At 34.7% G+C, this 19512-nt stretch overlaps 1 protein-coding gene across 2 annotated transcripts in view; it reads right to left on the reverse strand.

Moving 5' to 3' along the window:
* LOC124634273 (autophagy-related protein 16-1) overlaps positions 1-19512 on the reverse strand; it is a 153623-nt gene that overhangs the window by 58293 nt on the left and 75818 nt on the right. The gene's annotated exons all lie outside the window — the stretch shown is intronic.

Genomic DNA, 19512 nt, shown 5'->3' on the forward strand with positions numbered 1-19512 from the left:
ATCAATGTGAAGCCTGTAACCTATTTATGTAAATAACTTTAAAAAGCGCGAAAGACGATTTATTTTACATTTTATCATACTGGATTACTCCACATTCTTTGGCGTACAGCTTTACATGGCTTTAAAAGATAATGATATGCTAATGTCCATGAATAGATGTTTCTCCAACGAAGTCGTTAGTGCCAAGTGAAAAAAGATATTTAAAAAAATATTTATGTAGTGTAGGTAGAGAACAGTAAAAGTTTACATGACTACACAAAAAATGTCTCCATGTATGGAAGTCATTAATCGGGTGCATATCTATATATCTTGATGTAGGGACCTATTCTGGCACAAAATACATATAATTATCGGCTTAACAAGAAAACCACAAACTTTACGTACTTAAACCAATAATAAGCGGCTAAGTATGTACAGGTGCGAAGCTTGTTTAATTGGACGTAGAAGTACGCGTTTTGAATATCAACGACATAGTTACGTACAATTAGGGATTTTCTAACACGGTCGGGCCCCATAAGGGTCTTCCTCATTAGGCGGTACACGCTTGTGGCCGGCGCATCGCAGCCCAGCGCCCTACACGCCCGCCCTACTAAATATTCATCAGCTAGCAAATTGTAAAGAATCGCTTTTATGGTATATTTAAATATTGAACACCGTTAAAATTTATTGTATATGTCTCATAACAATGTAGCTTAACCGATCCTGTCGGCCTTGCGCGTCTAACTGTATACAAGGGCACAACTAAACAAAAAACAAAAACATGGAATCCAGCACCGTTTGCGAGATATGAAAATGTACATGCTAAAAAAAGATTCAGTGATTAAACTTTATACGCATGAGGCGCTTCCATTCAGTTGTAAATAAAAATGGTACGAGAGGAGGCAAACTCGTCCAGTAAAACTGCGATGCGAGGGCTGTCGTTGAGAGCGATTTATCACTTGGCAGATCGAGCGTGGGGCTTCGTGGACGTCAGTGGTGTGGAGCGAGACGGGGAGATTACTACAGAAGTGGACTTAAAGAGTGCGGACTCGCGAGGGTTTTACGGTCGGAGCAAGGACGCCGTGCAAGGACGCTTACGTGTCGTTAGCCCGACGCTAATATCGAAACGCGAATTTACCACGATTTCTATGTTTAAATTACGAGGACTATAATTTCTGATAGTATTGTAACGTATGTCAATGAGGTAACAAGGTACAATTGTGCTCTTTAAAACAATGTGAGGCGGACCTGCCATTGTTTGTTAGCATGTCAACAACTCGAGACAAAACTATGAGGATGTAAATCATAATACATTCATTTGCATAACCGGTTATGCGTTTAGATGCGATAACTTTATGACCTGTAATAGCATCAAAAGAACTACTTTAATTTATTACATGCTGTTTTAAAATGAGTGATTTTTAAAACAAGATATTCGATGGATCAAGCCATTAAACCTATTACGTGGTCGATCTCAATTAAAGTTCCAACACATTCGCTACGATCATTATTATGGAGGATACCATTTAGAAGCATCTAAATTTTTTGCAGGAAAATTGGTGAAGTAATGCTGTGCAATCTTTATATTCGCACAAATTAATATTTTGTAATATTATAGCATAAAAACATGAACTGCTCCGGTGACTTCTATGAACGTTATCAACGATCGATGATTAAAGCAATGACATAAAACGAAGACCTACTCAATCCACGACTAGTTTTAATTAAAGTATTCTTTGCGACGTCACGAAACTCAACTAAAATAAAACGGTTAGGTAATAACTAGCACGGAAGGGGAGAATAGGTCATGTGTGTGTTGTATTTAGTTGACAATTAATGTGCCGTTAACGATAAAACAAAAGAGAGCATACATGCCGACCAGATGGGACTTTAGTGCAAAAAATCGTATATTCTGCTGGTTTCATATCATCACCATCTCAATCCATCCTAAGGTTGTCTGGAAGAGAAAGCTCTTAGTGATAAGACCGCGCATTGTACTACACATACTATAATAAGCTATAGGTAATGTAAATAATGGTTAAGCTAATAAAGCATATCTATCTAAACAGCTTGAACTACAGGTGCCTTTTTTCACCTGATAAAAAGTTTGTTCAATTAATTATTAACCGACAAGGTAAATTGCAATCTCTTTGGTCCCTCCCTACTTATACACCATTTTAGTATAGTGAGTAAAACGCCCATATTTGGGCTCCTGTGGACTTGTTAGGTTATCTTATCTTCGCAATCAATACGCAGTGGCGAATTTTCATTGCATCGAAGATCTAAATGCAATTTATAGAAATAAGTTATAATTTTGATTTCGTAAAAGGAATTCAACATTAATAATTTTCTCGACTTCATTTCAGAGCAGTGATATAACTTAAATACTAAGTGGAATTTTAGTTTTTTGATGCTTTTAGAATTGAATTGTTATCGGAATTTTTAACGGTCCTATGTTATTTGAGAAGTGTAACGGTTTACTTTGGAAATAAAAAATATAGATAGCAAAAAGATGTCATCGTCCTGTGAACACAGCATGATACTGCTATCATCATCATAATTTTGCTAATGAAACCTATTAAAATCGTGTTTAATAAAAATTAATGTCAAGTTACCTTACCAAAACCACATTTCACGATTAACTATCTATTGAAAATAGTAGCAAAACATTATTTTTTTGGCATAACGCCTAAAACAACATTATCAAAATATTTCGATATCTTATCGGACTGAACACTTATTTTATACATGTAGGTGTACTTACTACCTAAACGAAAACAAATTAAGAATGTAAAGCATAATAATTTATTCCACTAACTGAATCTCGAAGTATGAAAAAATTGTTTACTTTTTTGCTATAGCCGACGAAACTTTTGTACGGGCACGTATAACAACTCTGGACAGTTTTTTAGTATCTCATCGGGCTTTTTGCTCCGGAATTTTCAATAGGTATATTAATGTACACGACAGTTGCTTACTAATTGTCATTTTTTTATTTGCTGTAGCAGTCGTCTGAAGCTCGTAAACTCAAAGTGTGTTTAATTTTTTCATCATCGAGGTACTTACTATGTTACGTGACGTAATTTTAACTCTTACGGCTTTTAGTGTCAGAATGTTCTTTTTACTTTGAACTCGTACAAAACGAAAGAGCCGAACTAAAATGATTCGAAAAGATTTTCTAATGGTTGTACGTTTAGAATGTTTATATCACGATGACCGCGCTTAATATATAAATTGCTCATAAAACACGGTGCGGTTGTCGGTTAAAGATTTATATTTCATTTAGTAAGATCGTCGTGCATGCTAGCCTGATGACTCAGAGCCATCACCTGTGACAAGTTTGCTTGTTTTGTCACCATTATTTATAAATTCATGTCGTTTAGTAATAATTGACTCCTGCGCAGACACACATTATAGCCGACGACAAGCTATCATCGATACTAGTTGTTTTATCATAGTCTCAACTGTTAATAAGGGAGAAGAGCAGAATAACAATATGCATTAATTTAATACGCAGATATTATCACAAACAAAATTCCTACATAATGATTTTAAGTGTGTATGATTATTCAAATGTGGTTTTCTTCTCATAGGAATTGTGTTAATGTTGATCTTGAAATTAAGACGTTAAAGATACAATTAACTCAATCATGTTTAATACACGTTATTGGTAAGAGTATCATTGGAGAAACAGTTAATACGAGTTCAACCTATTGCTATGTTTAACCGAATATAATGAATAATTCATCGGTGCGTATTTAAATAAATAAAAGAAGCATCGGTGGAAAATAGAACAACCCCAGTGATACAGTAGCGTACCACATATGTACATGCGAATTACCAAACCAGTTTTGTATAATTCAATGTACACGTACATACGTACATGTAATCAAGTTTTAAAAAAGATATTGACCCCAGTTGAAGGTGGTTGACAGATGATCGATGATCGAATTAAATGCGAGCTTAATTGATATGTATGATGGCGCTTCGACAAATCTTCAGCAGTAGAAATGGCGATTAGAATCTAGAGCGCTTGAGAAACGACACAAGTTAATGATCCCTGATTTAGAAACTAATTTATAAAGGTCGATGATAACATTGATAGCATTTTATGAATTTCAAAGACCAGAGGAATGGCATGAACTAGCTTAATGTTTCCGGAGCAAACCAATGCGTCGCATTATACTTACTTAAAGAGTTAGCTGGGGAAAATACAAATACAAGCAAATGAAAAGAGCTATAATTAAATAGAAGTGTATAAAATGAATAAGAGTAGAAGAGCTAAGTGTGTGAGATATAAATCAGAGCGAAGGCAAGACATCGCGATCTATGCAAGTAAAAGTGTGGCGCCTGATCGCCGATCGACAGCCATCTAATATTTTTTATTTATAAAGATGAGTGCTGACTGGGAAAAAATGTATTTTTTGTGCTTTTTGCGTCCAACCGAGCCATGCAAATGGTATTTAACGCATAGCAGCATGAGGTCTCAGACAAGTCAGTAGATTAACGAGCTTCCACCGATAAAAATTCAAAAGATGTTATTGAAATGTAGAACGTTCTCATTACCGGCTTTCAGCTCCAGTTCTCTATATCAATGAGTTGTTATGTACCTACATCACTTCTGTATTAGCGCGGGGCGCATAGCATTTGTGTGCGGCCAGTTGTTTTGGTGTCTTTGACCGTGATGATCTCTACAGTTAGACAATGAGAGTAATAACATTTTTTGTACAGTGAATAATGACAGGCTTATTTGATTTAGTGGTAAGCGATGTGTGTAGGATATAGAGGTTTCGGGGATAAGATGTCCGATAAGGAAGTCAGGCGCAACAGCAACAAGTTACTCATTAAGTTATTCAATGTAGGAATCAATCGTTGTACGGATTTCCATCGGCGAATTAATTTGGCGGACGCGAGATCGAGTAACGGTGCCGGCGTGCCATTGACATTCGTCAGCGGTGGACGCAGTGGACAGTTCGTTGTTCGTCGTGCAGCGCCCCGAGACGCGCCGGTCGCCTCCCGTCACCTTGACCAGCATTGACGCGTTTATTTTTCTTACGTTCAATATAAGCTTGAGGAAAACTAGTTGGTTTTCAAAAGGCGTTGGAAAAATTTAGGAAAAACGATGTATTTTCTATTTAATTTTATGGACAATAACTCACTTTCTTTAAAGCCAATATTGAAGACTTCGCAATGCAAATGAAAGACAAGTTATATCTCCAAAACATGATGCGGTTGATGTATGCCGTTTTTGATGTGGTCTGTCAGTGTTGAAGTAACGTTTCATTAAATAACTAAACCGCACGGCTTCCCAGTAATGAATGAGTCGACGTTCTACCACCAAGTTCGGTTAGCGGTTTTTTTGCCCACTGCTCTCCTTATACTAGATTGATTTCTATTATTACCTGCCATTGAACTGTGAACACTATCGAAATGGAGTAATTGGCACCTGCACAAATTCGGTACACCTAAAATATTTCTACCTACTTTCTAGCTCGTATTTAAAATAAGTATGAATAATATTAAAGGCAAATCGATGATGACTTTTAATAAAGTGCTTTCAATATCGATAAAACTGTTAATAGCCCATATTTTTAGCGTTTCCTATTACTCCATAAAACGTTATTTTTGTATCTAATCCTTAATTACGAAAAAAGTAGGTAGTTTTACTGTTATGTATCATAGATTCACTAATAAGATCGCTTAATTTTATGCGCCACGCACATCATTTGCATATTGTTTATTTGCAGACTTGACAAAATATGTGGGTGCAGATTAAAAGCAACGTAGATGTTAGATATATTTACAAATGTTAGTGTTTATTTACTTAGTCTTATATCAAAATTATAAGATAGTTGTTAGGTACTGAAAACCACACCATTATAGGTAATGGAATTTTGTAAATCATCATAATAATTATCGGCTTCATACTAACTTGCAACTTATCACACCTAATATTACCTACTAGTAGTTACATTATATTAATAACGGTGCTATTTGGTTAATTTAATTGAATAATAAATTACGGCAGATACTTTAACTAGAGGTTAGAAAGGAATAAGCCTGGAAGTTAACTATGATATACTTGTTCTAGGAGGAGCCTACATAGGTATAAATTATACGAAGAAGAAGCGTCATAAAATGTTCATCTTTCAAACTTGTAATTTTTAAAAGCGGTAGTCACAAATCCTAATAACAACACTAACTGCATTGGCTTGATTGCAATTCAAACGAAATTAAGCTTTATTATCTTACTGTTACGGATCAGAATTGAGCATTGGCGCACTCAGGATGCAGGACTAGTTTACAAGCACTACAACAGCCCACTTCCTTAATAGTGCTTTTTAACTTAGGTCATATGATAAGCCGGTGCACATGACACATGCCAATATTATCTTGATTGGTTTGTATTAAATAACATGCAAAATAAACTAGATTCTATGACCTATTCCTTAATCCCAAATTAGAAATTCAACAAGTAACTGTACATAAGCAAATTATGGTATTTCACTGGTTTAATACCATGGCGACTTTTATTGCTATTGCCTTCGTACATATATGGGGGTTCATTTAAATATTTATGCGATGACAAACTCCAAGCTATTATCTGTAGATTAAGGATTATTAGAGGACATATTAAAAGCAACTCATCAAGTCGGTGAAACAAAGTAACTTAATTTGACTTATAAACAGCCGTTAAGTCACTATTAAAACTGCAGATAATATTGAGATCGTAATTTTAAAATGACTGGTATATTAATGCAAACAATAAAATTTATCGGGTTAAGTTTGTGAATAAATATGCGTAGACCGGCTTGTCCCAGTTTAATTTAAAAATACAAATAGTGGCGGTGTCTGTCCCATTATTAGTATAACGGGTGACAGTTCTTTATTCCGTTGGGATAATGTTCTGCAAATACAATTTACATCGACGATTGATCGTTTGTTCTGTGAAGCGTATAAATAACCCCTTAATGATGATGAAGTGTTAATAACATACGAAAGTAATGAACACGTTTATAAACTTTATTATATTTCTTGCTCACCGAGCTATTTTATTCAAAAGTATATATTTCACTTTTATTTATATTTTCATCGTTTATGGCAAAATAAACTCCTATATCAACTATGCATCTATTTCTATATCTGTTTCCGTTCATTATGAAAGGATCGAAGACATTATTTTTCTGATAAGTTAAATAAATTTTATCTTTTTTTGCATGCTATTTCAAGTTTTTAATTAAATTATGTACGCTAATCAAAATCAATTTAATTTGAGAGCCAAAAATTTTGTAACGTTATTTTCAAATCAGTTAACTGCTAAATAACAATCAGATTGATTTCGTGAATGAGTCATAAAGTTGTTTGTGAACATAAAGTGTGGCGGCCGGGCGACATCTCAAGCTTTCTTTTATTTCGGTGCCATGTCGAGGAGAACCCGGATTAGTGTCGACACTCGGACACTGGCACCATTATCACACAAGCGACGTCCCTGCGATTCAACCCCAAGTAAGGCGAGAGAAGCAGAAATACGCGATTTGACGCAGGTTGTAAAGCGATAAACAGGCAAACTTAGGATGCGTAAGGAGGCGATAAACTGACTGACGTTGATATTGACAATAAATATCCTCTAACTGCTCGTATCTAGTTTGCGTCTACATTTTGCATTCGTATAAAGTTTCTACATCGACGCCATCACAAGCCGACGTCCGTATTGTTTCAGTTTTCAAACGGTAATTTCCGTAAGTAGGCAAGTGTATGTCGAGAGTTTCGTAGAATGTTATGTTACACGACGTGTGAAGGTTTATTTTATATCAACAAGATTTATAACGAGTAAAAAGTGGGTGATGTGGAAGGCAGCCTTGGCGGTCTACATCTTGTTCCGCGAACCACCTGCACTCACATCGTCTGCGTGTACAAGAAAATGACCTGTGAAAAATGGAAAGTGGAGTGAATTTGTCTAGCTCAGTGTGTTAGTGTCCGAAGTATAACGGCGCGCGTTACTCAGATAACAGCCCGTGAGTGTGCACACCCGGAGGAAGTGATACACGCCGATGTGGAGTGCGCAGCGTGAGAATCGCAACTGTCTGTTAATATCGCACTACGGATACTATCTCTCTCGTTATAATCGTGACAAACTATTAACCGCGCAGTTGAGTTCCGACGTTATTATTATAGCGTTTAAATGGCGTAATTAATTTGTACATGTGATGTCAGGCACGCGGTAACTTAATGTAAGAGCTTAATGCTTATTTCATAATAGTCTTATTTAACTAGAAACACGAGTTATTTCGAAGAACATTACATAGAATTGTGTTGACTCACTGAAAATACGGTATTTTAGGTTTGAAATATTTATAAGCGTAAGCTTTTAAGCCTCGTCATTTTATTTCTCCGAAGGGTGAATGGTAGATGACCATGCTATGTATGTAATTGTATAATCAAATTCAATACAAAACGATAATCGACAGTACAAATATGTAAAAAAGCTGGAGACTTACGAGTAAGCATTCCGCCATAATATTGTACTAGTCGGCCGGGACTTAAAACTGCTTCACGAACGTTTAACTTACCTGCGGGGAAAAAAACTGTATTAAGACATATTAATGACTTTGATACCGTATGAGATGCGCATTATTAGCTATAAAATGATAAATTTATGAAGGCCAACAGGGGATTATGTTAAAATGTATGGAGCGGAAGTGTACGGCGTAAAATGAGTCATATAACGATAGTAAGGACTATTTGTCAAGTTTATTTTCTATTCAGCATCAAAATAGTTTCCAATAAAGTTCAAAATTGATTTTAAGCATAAATTACTGTTAAGAAATCCTTTTTGTAGGTAATATTGTTTAGTATAGGTCAAAGAACTAGTCACTTGTTTTATTTATTTCACTATCAACCCTGTGTCAGGAAAACTCGTTAGTAGGGTTCGAGATAGTTTGATTAAATAAAAGCAATTAAACTATAAACCAAGTGAGCAGAACTTAATTGGTTAGTTTATACCCAGAACGGAGAAACGAAGTCATATAAAAGATAATAGAAAGCAAATAATTAGATAAGGTATAAAGTTTTTCTATTACTTCCCAAGCCAAATTGATATACACCCTTCATGTATATTATGACTGCTGGGCTATTTTTCACCTATAAAAATATATTAAGAAGCAGAAATTAATATCCAAGAGAAAGTTAATTTAATATATTTTTTTTTCTTGGAGGTTGAGGCGCGAACATAAAGCAGCGAGTACCGCGGCCGCGTGATATATGGCCAGCATATGGTAATTCAGCTTCAAGCCTCCACTTACAAAGCATGGAAATGCCGCGCGGGGTTTCTATGCCCGTGTTGAAATTAATGAGAAATTATTCCACAGCACCACTAATTAATTCCTATACTTAAACAGCCAAGACTAATATCCGCCATTTTAATTTCAATTCTAAAGCAATATGCCGTTAAAATGTTTTAACTGCCAATTGGACATACATCTTAGCTCGTAAAGCTTAGTTCGTCTTCCTGTCGTTTATTACACATTCAGTTCCTACTGTTTGAATAACCACTGCAGAAATACTGAACTGAACAACCGTAGGGCTATAGCATTAATTATCTCTATAACGACTAATCTCCAGAGCTCGGGATATTTTCACGATATTATTATGTCAGGCGAGTGGCGCCACCAGATAAATTTATGTTCACGAGTCAGTTTTGAATTCACAGTGTCAATTACAAAACGGAAGGCGCTTAGAGCCCCAGGGGGGGATATTTTCATATAATACAACCTACATAGTTTAAAAGAGTTTTAGTTTTCAGAAGCCAGCGGGGAAAATCAGTTTTGCACACATGTCGAGACAGTTAGCACGCGCGACCCCAATCGTGATACGAATATCACCATTTATAGATGAGGGAAAAGTGAAACTGATATGTATTTCCACAGTCGTATCAAGTAAGAAGACTTTCAACAGGATTCTCTGAGTCAGCTTTTGAGACAATAAATATTTATGTCGCGTTGTGTTATAAAATTACCGCTAATCCTAGACGTTTACGGCAATTACTTCCTACACCTGCCCAAACATTGTAAACAAGGCTGTCACATGTCGCATATAGAACCAAATGGAAGAAATTAGAAAAAAAGTATTGGTACACATGCACTCATTAAACGTGATGTGAAGCGTCTATTTTAGATTTATGGATATTCAACTTTGCTAACGATACGCCTTGAATGATGTTCATTCAAATGTCCACATGCACAGGGTGTCACAGAGACACCGTGTAAATTGACTCTGAAACGGGTATTGTATGAACAAAAATACATTTACATATATAAACTAGTACGCCGATATCTATCGACAAATATACTTGGCGAGTTGACAATAGTCGTAAAATAAGAATGGGCGCAATAATAATATGTGCATTTAAATTGTGGCCTAGCTCTAACAGCGCGATTTTCACGGTAATATACTTGTTTGAAATAAATAGTTGTATTAACTATTATGTCAATTTACTTCGGTTTACGACGTGGCACAAATATACGGGCGATATTTATGACGTGAAACGATTGCTTCCCCCACCGAGTCAACGAGGTTGCTGGAAAGTAAAGTTCTGCTCCAACAAGAAAACTGGATTCATATCTGAGTGAATTGAATACCTATAATCTTATTTCAATTACAACAAATACATTTACGATTTCAATTTTAAAAGGAATATTTACTAATTCATTAACGACATATCTTCGAGGACCAAATTATCTGATATGGGTAACATGATACTTAATTGCATGTAACAGTAAAAAGTGCAGTAAAATAATTTGTTGCATGATTATTTAATACATGCTATTAAGTCGGCTTCAGTGATTGCTTCTCGCGTCATATTTAAAACAAACAAAGTTTCGAAGCCGTAAGATAAGCGTGCCCTGAGGCCTAAACTAGTTGGTTAATTGTCCTTCTAATTGTTGACTGCTAGGATTTACAGCCCTAAGGTCCACTACAGGACATGGCGGCACTTTGAATAACGAAATAATGTCCTTAAGTTTACTGAGCATTTTACTGACTTCAATACATGCGTGCGCAAATTGCTGCTGTGAAATTATATATGTATTTGTTTAGTCTTGCGGAAGAAGATCTTAGATATCATTTAGTAATCTGTAGTTATGATATATGTTTTATGTAAGAAATCGTGCGTACATTATCTAATAGAGACGTATTTCTCGAAGTAAAGTCAGGCGTCGTGGACGTATTGCTAATAATATTTTTTATTACTTTTCTTGATAACCTACCTCTGGATCACGATTAGCAGAAATCGTTTGAGGACTGATATTGACGATAATAATTGTGTCCTTTTCATGACCGCGTATGGAGCTTCACTTCGCATCGGAAAATGCAATTGCTGACTTCAAGACTTTAATGACCACTTAACGTGCGCGTTTTGTTGGGTAATAATGCAAGTTATCAAAACTATTCCTTTTTGTTGAGTTGAAGCAATTTCGTTTTGGTTAATTTTTGATCAGACTCAAATCTGATTGGGTACACCTACACAGTTCAAACATAACTTGTAGAAGGAATTGGAAAGGCATGGAGGCAATTTTAACGCTGTGAAGCTTGCGTGCGTTAAATATTTCTCATGTGAACTTGGTAAATTGGAGATTTTTATAAGATTCTTTATATTAATGTTACTACAATACATTTGATCTAAAATCGCGTTATCAGAGTATCAGACATTTGTTAGCTCAAACGCAACATTTATAAAGGTGTAAAGATTAGTCTAACACACCTGCTCATGCGATGTTTTATTTTGAAGCGAACATAATTTATTCAAGGAACATGATTCCTAGAAATCTATTTCAGATGCCTTGTTTAGGACGTCAAACTCAGAAAAATGATCTGTGTACAGTAATTACAATTGACGGGGAACATGGCGCAGGTTTTCGTAGCGATATAAGTACTCCCGAGAGGACGAGCTCCGGGCAAAAGCGATTATGAAAGACAACTGAAGTAATTGTGTAAGATATTAAATATAATGTGAGTGTTTGAAAGCTTTTGTGTCGGTAATTCCTATAATCTGTGGGCCGTCAGAATAATTTCACTGGGATGAGTTTCGAACATGATAGGTGCTATTCATTATGTTTGTAATAAAACTTGACGAAGATGACTTTACGTATGGAAATTCAATTGTAATGCGGATAGTGGGCTGTAAATAACGGAAATAATTATGTTTCTCTAGGTTAAGAGTACGTAACTAGGTCGACTCGTTTCATATAATTGTCGATAGATGTCGAGTAGATTTATACCTGGTTTTTCAATGAATCCTAAATAGCGAAATATTACACAGCAAATATAAAAAAAATTAAAAGCCAAGATTTGGAAACGAAGGGAAAGCCAGTAGTTATACCTCTAACTAAGTCAAAGGGACACTAAAGGCAATCACGCACATTAAGCATTCTAATAAAACATTGATTAATTGAAAAGTTTTGTAAAAAAATCTTTGAATCTATATTTTTACAGTTCATTTTATGAACACCAATTTGTTTTATAACTTTTTATAACCAGTTGTAAATCAATTAAAGACATGTACCCAGCTAATTCTTATCAAATATCAATAATTCATCGTGGATAAACAAGTAATTACGCCCAACTCGGCCAGTGGAAGATTGATGCGTTCATGAATTAAACCTTTCGTATTCAAACACTTCTTGAACACAAAAAAGATTTAATATGAGCCTCTAAAAGCGGTCATATTTCAAAGGTATACTTAATATTAATTATCTCTCAAAGAAATGTATTCCATTTGTTCAACACACGTATATGATTACAGTTGAGATAAAAAGATACGTTCTACATTTTGCATCTATGCGTACTTTAGAGCCTAGAATATTTCCTGGTTCATAAAGAAGTCATAAAAAATCCGCGACCGTTGATTAAGATCAGACTCGACGTAATCTTCGAGCGTGTGAAAACCGACTCCATCAAGGAAAAGGTATGCATAAATTAAAAAGAAAATGAGAACAAGAAAAAGTTGTGAAGGATACGAGAGTTTCATATATAATATGAGGTTCTGGGTAAGATTTCTAACTGTCAGACCGCGAGCGACGATTGTAAATGTTTGAACAAACACAAAATGTAAAGCACGGCCGCATACTCGATGGACCGGAGAGATTGCCGAAGAGTTATGGGAATATGTTCCTGCTCAAAATGTTCGCGGTGTGAATTTTGAAAATGTTGTCAACACTGGTTAAGGCGCATTTATCAAGTACTCAATTCTAATTTCCGAGATATCTATGGTATACTCTACTTCATTTTGAATAAGGTAATGGAGAAAGTTCTCATAATTAAAAATCTGTCTTTTTACCTTAATTGGATTTGGATCGCAATCAGAAAATACGACATCTGATGTGTAATTACTATTCCTTTTTCTCTATAGGACTCGAAGTCCATGCAAGATATTTAAAATAATTAGTAAAGGGGGACGGACTGACAAGCAATGCTGATCAGGCGGGGTTTAATCTTTGCGCATAGTCTACATTGCCGTCTTAATTTTTTTTATTGAACCTTTTTCAACATCGTCTGTATTTTTGTTTCTTTAAAATAAATTAATACGCATCACACCATTCTAAATAAAATATGTTGTATTTGTACTGTCTTAAATTCAGCTAAGACTGGTGTATATACGTGAAAGCCGCTCCCGGATTGAATAATTCTTCTCAAAGAATACTTGTTTTATCTTTATTGATAGAAATTCTGTTGTAGCACGTAATAACCTATATCTGGACAAAGGATTCCCAAACACCATAGTAATGCACTAACGACGTGCAGTTCATAATAAATCTGTCCACTTCTTCTCATTAATTGGTAAATTATGTTACGCTACGGCCATGAAGGGCCATGTTTATTGAAAAATGATATGCTACAGTATCGAACCCCGGGATAACAGCATAATTCATAAGGAATTTCACATTTTCATGATTCTTGGAGGCTGTTATGCAAAAGAGCCACTGTACAATGGGAACAAATATGTAGCAACATTGTTAAGCTACATAATAACGCTAAGATTCTGCAAGGATGTAACAATTCGTGTTACAGCCCGGTTCAGCTCAATAGGGACACTTAATTTTACTCCACAAAACTGCTAGGTTGTTAGTTATGATTATAAGCCTGAACGTCTACATTGTATCAGTTGATCTAACCGGTTGCGAGCCAATTTATATTATATGCACATTAAAACATGTCTTATTTGCAAAGCTTTATGAGGCGAATATTAAAAATACTCAGTAATGTTTCAATAAAACCAAAAATACATTTAGGTAATTAAATGAATTTTTAAGTATCAATTAATATACTTTGCAAATTTTTATTTTCATCTGCAACATATGAACAAGCAATTTATAACCTAAAATGATAGCTCACGTTTTACGACATAGAAGAAAATGTGTAGAAATTCAAAATATATTTTTGTAAACAGGTTTGTATGTATGTTATACGTAAAATACCTTTCTAGAATAACCGTAAAAATGGTGAATATGAAACAATATATTTGTATTTTGGTCAATTTATTTCTCACGCGAAATGTCATGGGATCAACGATATTTTAAACGGGAAACTAAATAAACTGTAAGATATGATGACAGTCAGTTTCAATAAATAAAACTTAAAGTATTAAAAAATTAAGACATTTTAAAAAAAGCTCACTTTATACATGACAAGAGTAGAGGCTGGAGCAGTTATAAATCTGTTTGAAAACATATCATACAATATTAACGTCTAATACTGTTGACAGTCGAAAATAATGAAAATATTTTCACAATAACATAATATAGTAGAAGACTACCGTGTAAACCGGAATTTAACTTAATCAAATCTGTCTCGGTTATACAGCACTTTATTAAGGCAGCAAGTTTAAATGCTTTCAAAGCTACCACGAGAAATATTAAGGGAATAAAAGCGGAGAGTAAAACATTAGCACGGCATCGGCTCTACAGGCGTGTCTAACATGAAATAGTGAACTTAATATAGCAGCTGGCACAAAGCAACTGATTGCCACTACTAGGAAACGAACCGATAAAAACGTTCCACTAATTAACTTACGTGCAAAATAATAATATGAGAAATTCAATTATTTATCTATTTGAAATGTTGTAAAACTATGGCCGTTTTACCGTTTATTTTACGAGCCGATAGATTAAACGTGTGATGAGATCAGATGTTTGAAGCGATCGAACCTTTTATTGCAGTTTTTATTTTAGGGTTGTTTTTTATTCGTTCTTTGTTAGAAACAACATGCACTTTCAATTTTAATCAAAGTAATATGTTATGGATGAAAATCGATTAAAGAAACAAATCGATTTTATCTGAATTATTGCATGGAAATTTAAGTTATTTGGTTTATTGGTTGCCATAAATTGTTTAGACTATATATTTGCGTTTTTCATCTTGCATAATGCAAATGTACAGTAGCTAGGCAAGCTACCTGGGCTAAAGTTATTAATAAATATTACACAATAAAAAGCTCAGACTTCCGGTATCATAAAACGAGAGATTTATTGCACAACGCATGCATGTTCATAATAGCTGTTCTTAATTATTTGGAGTTATCTCATCTTACTTGTAAAAGCATATCGTAATAAACAATGAGATACGAATCATCGGCCAATAAATGAGTGAGTAGCATCATATCCCGGAGCGTAATAGGCACTCAGACGGGAAATATGATGTGAAGCATAACAAACTACAGATAGTCTTGGGAACATTCTTTTATGATGTAATAATTGACAAAGAGGAAACTTGATGAATTGATGTGAAACCATGATGAATCGGCTGCACTAATGAAGATTATGAGCTCACGATTACGGTAAAAAGAATGATCCTGTAGATGCACAATTTCACATCAATTGATGGCTAGACCACGCTAAATACCTGACGTCGTGGATCACGTCAAGTGACGAATGAAGTCGGATGTTCTATGACGTGAACTTGATTTTATCTTACTGCAACACTAAATAGCTAAAAGATGAACCATCTAGATACCAATCTAGATGGCTCATCTCTGAGTTATCTGAGAAGTTCATCTACATAAAGTGCTTTTAAACAAACTTTTGACAAAAGTAGGCTTAGTCTAATTTATTGTTATAATCCTTGTGTGGGTGTTGCTACCATAGCTTCCATGGTAACATACTTTTGTTGTTCCACGCCCATGTCTGAAGTACGTAATATTTTGCAAATATAACAATATTGTCAAGGCTATTGAGGGAAACGTTCGTGGAAGTATTCGGTCCACTATTCCTTTTCCCGTTTACATTCCAACTTCGAGATCAGTTCACATTTACGCAAAGATAAGGTACAACGACAGCTACGATTCCTTCTTTCAATTTAACTTCTACTGATAATACCTTCTACTAATTTGACGGTGACCTGAGGTATCATTTGATGTTAAAAATAATCGTACTTCGTCATTTTATTTCTTGCTAGATCATTGAACTTACGTTGGGCGTATTTATGTCAGTCAATCATAATTCCCTGTTACAAATTACGGAACATCCTTAAGATGTATTTAAATACATTTATAGGTACTTCATTGTTATATGTTAGTCGAAACATAACAACCCACATTTTCTGTGTGATGACGCTTAAATGGTTTTTCCACACTTAAGCCACTTAAAAGGCCCAATTTGACTAAAGCAAATCACGTGAAAGTTAAATATTCAAAAAAGAAATCAATGAAACTGAAAAGTCAAGAGAGAAATGTAAATAAAAAATAATTAAATAAACAGTTTTCAAGTTCAGACGTCTTAGAAAGTGGAGGTCGTCGACATAATCTTTTCTTTGGCACATGTCATTAGGCAAAACGTTGCGATTGTTCCATTTGAAAGCGAAATGCTTTTACATTTTCATTCACGAATGTGAAGACGAGAGTAAAAGATTGAGCAATTTGAGTAACAATTGAACTCTTTACATTACTTATTCAACAAGCAGCATTGTAGGTCATTAAGCTAAACAGCTAAAAGCACTGTGAAATATGACAAAATCACTTAGTTTGTTCACCTGTTTCTATTATAGACCGTGCAGTAATAAAATATGACTCATACTATAATGTCAGAATAAATATACTGTGTGGGGAGTGTTGATTATTCAACGATTTTAATGATTCTTTTCACATAAAACTTAAATTATAGAGTAGCATGACGCGCAATTTTTCTTCTGTCATGGGATTTATAAAAAGCTGGCATATCTGGGAAAGTTTTTTAAGTTCCGTTGAAGCTTATGTTCAGGTGTTAACTTCTAAGTATTTATTTGATGACTATAGCCTTATTATGTCTGCTTATTATATTAAATCCCACCAAAAACATTAAATGTAAAAAAAAGCCAATCCTCTACGCAATTCCTCCACCGTAAAAAGTTTTGAGATCGCATAGAAGCCAAGTCCTGTTCAACTTTATTTGTAATAATAAATCAATATTTTGTGACTATATCAATAGTTTTGTTCACATTACAATAATATTGACTTGGCCATGAGCACAATAAACTACAAATATAATACAGCATATTTTGGAGAGGGGAAAGTCAAACATGAAGTTTAATATTACAGAATTAAATACTTTTAGTTTATTTAATTGTTATTAAATGACCGTCAGTCAGTATCATCCAACATCAATGAACTGCACATGTACTATGGCTTATGTTTAGTCCATGGTGATCTCAAATTCCAATCAGTCCATAATCAGTCCAATCGTAAAATCATGTCCATATAGAATTTATCAATTCAATGGTATTTACACATTATTTCAAGGAGCGACTTTTAACTTGTGCTCACGGCCAAGACAATATTATTGTAATGTGAACAAAACTATTGATATAGTCACAAAATATTGATTTATTATTACAAATAAAGTTGAACAGGACTTGGCTTCTATGCGATCTCAAAACTTTTTACGGTGGAGGAATTGCGTAGAGGATTGGCTTTTTTTTACATTTAATGTTTTTGGTGGGATCTAATTTATTTTTTGTAGGTCTCTTTCTTCTCTAAGTATAGGTATAACAAATTAAATTAACTTACATGCAACTAACTAAATAAGTACACAACATTTTTTTAAAATAAACTAAAAAATTTCAAAATTGTCGAATTTTTGAATCGAATATCTTTAAGAATGAAAGAGATTTATTTCAGAGGTAGATGGCGCTATCACATGAAATTTGTTTTTTTTTTTTTAGTACTACTTATACTAAGCTATATAACGAAACCATAGCGCGATTTAGACCAGGACAACGCCATCTATCGTGGGAGCATGCAGTATTTGTCGCACTGCATTAATATGAAAGATTTTATCATTATTCATTTCATTTTAACCTAGCTTAAACATAATAACAATACACCACACTACGTAACAATAAAACAAATAGTAACATTTTGTACATAAATAAATAACAAAGTTATCAATGCAGTCAAAATTCATACACAATGTTCTTGAAAAACCGCAAATATAAATTTGTTTCCTATTTTTTTATTAAGTTTTAAGGTTTTTATAATTTTCCCTTTATATGTAGCTAATAACCTATCTTGGTGCCAAATTTGAAGGTTCTAAGTTTGCTAGAAGTACCTTAGACTTTTGATGATCGGTCAGTGAGTCAGTGACAAAATGGTGTAAGTTTGATCGCTCATAGCTCGTAAACTATTTATTCAAATGTCTTGTAATTTTGAGACTGAGCTTGTTCTAATACTTACTCTTGGTCATCGAAAACCTAAACTCCTAGCTTTATTCACATGGAAGATACAGGGGGCTGAAAAAGCCGCGAAACGCTTCGAGAAAAGATGGTACGGCCGTGCCCGCTTTGCTCGAGTCTTGGCTGGGGCACTGCCGTGCCCTCAGATATTTGATTTTGATGCGAGTTTTTGTTATCTGCATGCCCAGACCTTTAGGCTTCGATGAAAGTTGATACAGTCCTAATGGTTAATCCATTAGGATAGAAGAGTATCGACTTTCCTTTAACCAACTATGTACTCTACTCGCATAATCAACTAACGGAAATGGGATCATGTGCGGTTTATACTGGAACTATTACGTTTATGTGCAAACTTTTCATTGCTTTTGTGGTTAATAAACCAGCTGTTGGTTATAAGGTTCTTGATTTGATTTTCTGAGTGAAAGTGCAAAGTGTCCTTCTTACGGTGGAATTTTGGGTTCGGATTTTATGTAGACCACCGTCACCATCTCAAATCTTAGAATATAACAGTCACACTATTTGACAGAAATTTCAATGCTTCCTGTCGACTTCCTTGACTTCAAAAGTTAGGGATGTACCTTCGCTTATTGACGATCTTTAAATCTAAATAACTTCATCTCCTACTTAGAAGTAAGTTACAATTTTCCATAAGCAAAGCCTCCATCCGGCCTAAGGCTACTGCGTGTGCTTACTCGCACGTCCCTTATAATTAGACACGCCACTCATTGTCTCTATAAGTTTTCACATGAGACTCATTCCTAGAAATGCAAACTAGTTTTCTAACCTTGGGTCAGGTCTATAACTATTATTATGTGGCGCAATAATTCTGTCCTTCGT

The sequence above is a fragment of the Helicoverpa zea genome, chromosome 11 (assembly GCF_022581195.2).
Source record: "Helicoverpa zea isolate HzStark_Cry1AcR chromosome 11, ilHelZeax1.1, whole genome shotgun sequence".
Taxonomy (NCBI): Eukaryota; Metazoa; Arthropoda; class Insecta; order Lepidoptera; family Noctuidae; genus Helicoverpa; species Helicoverpa zea.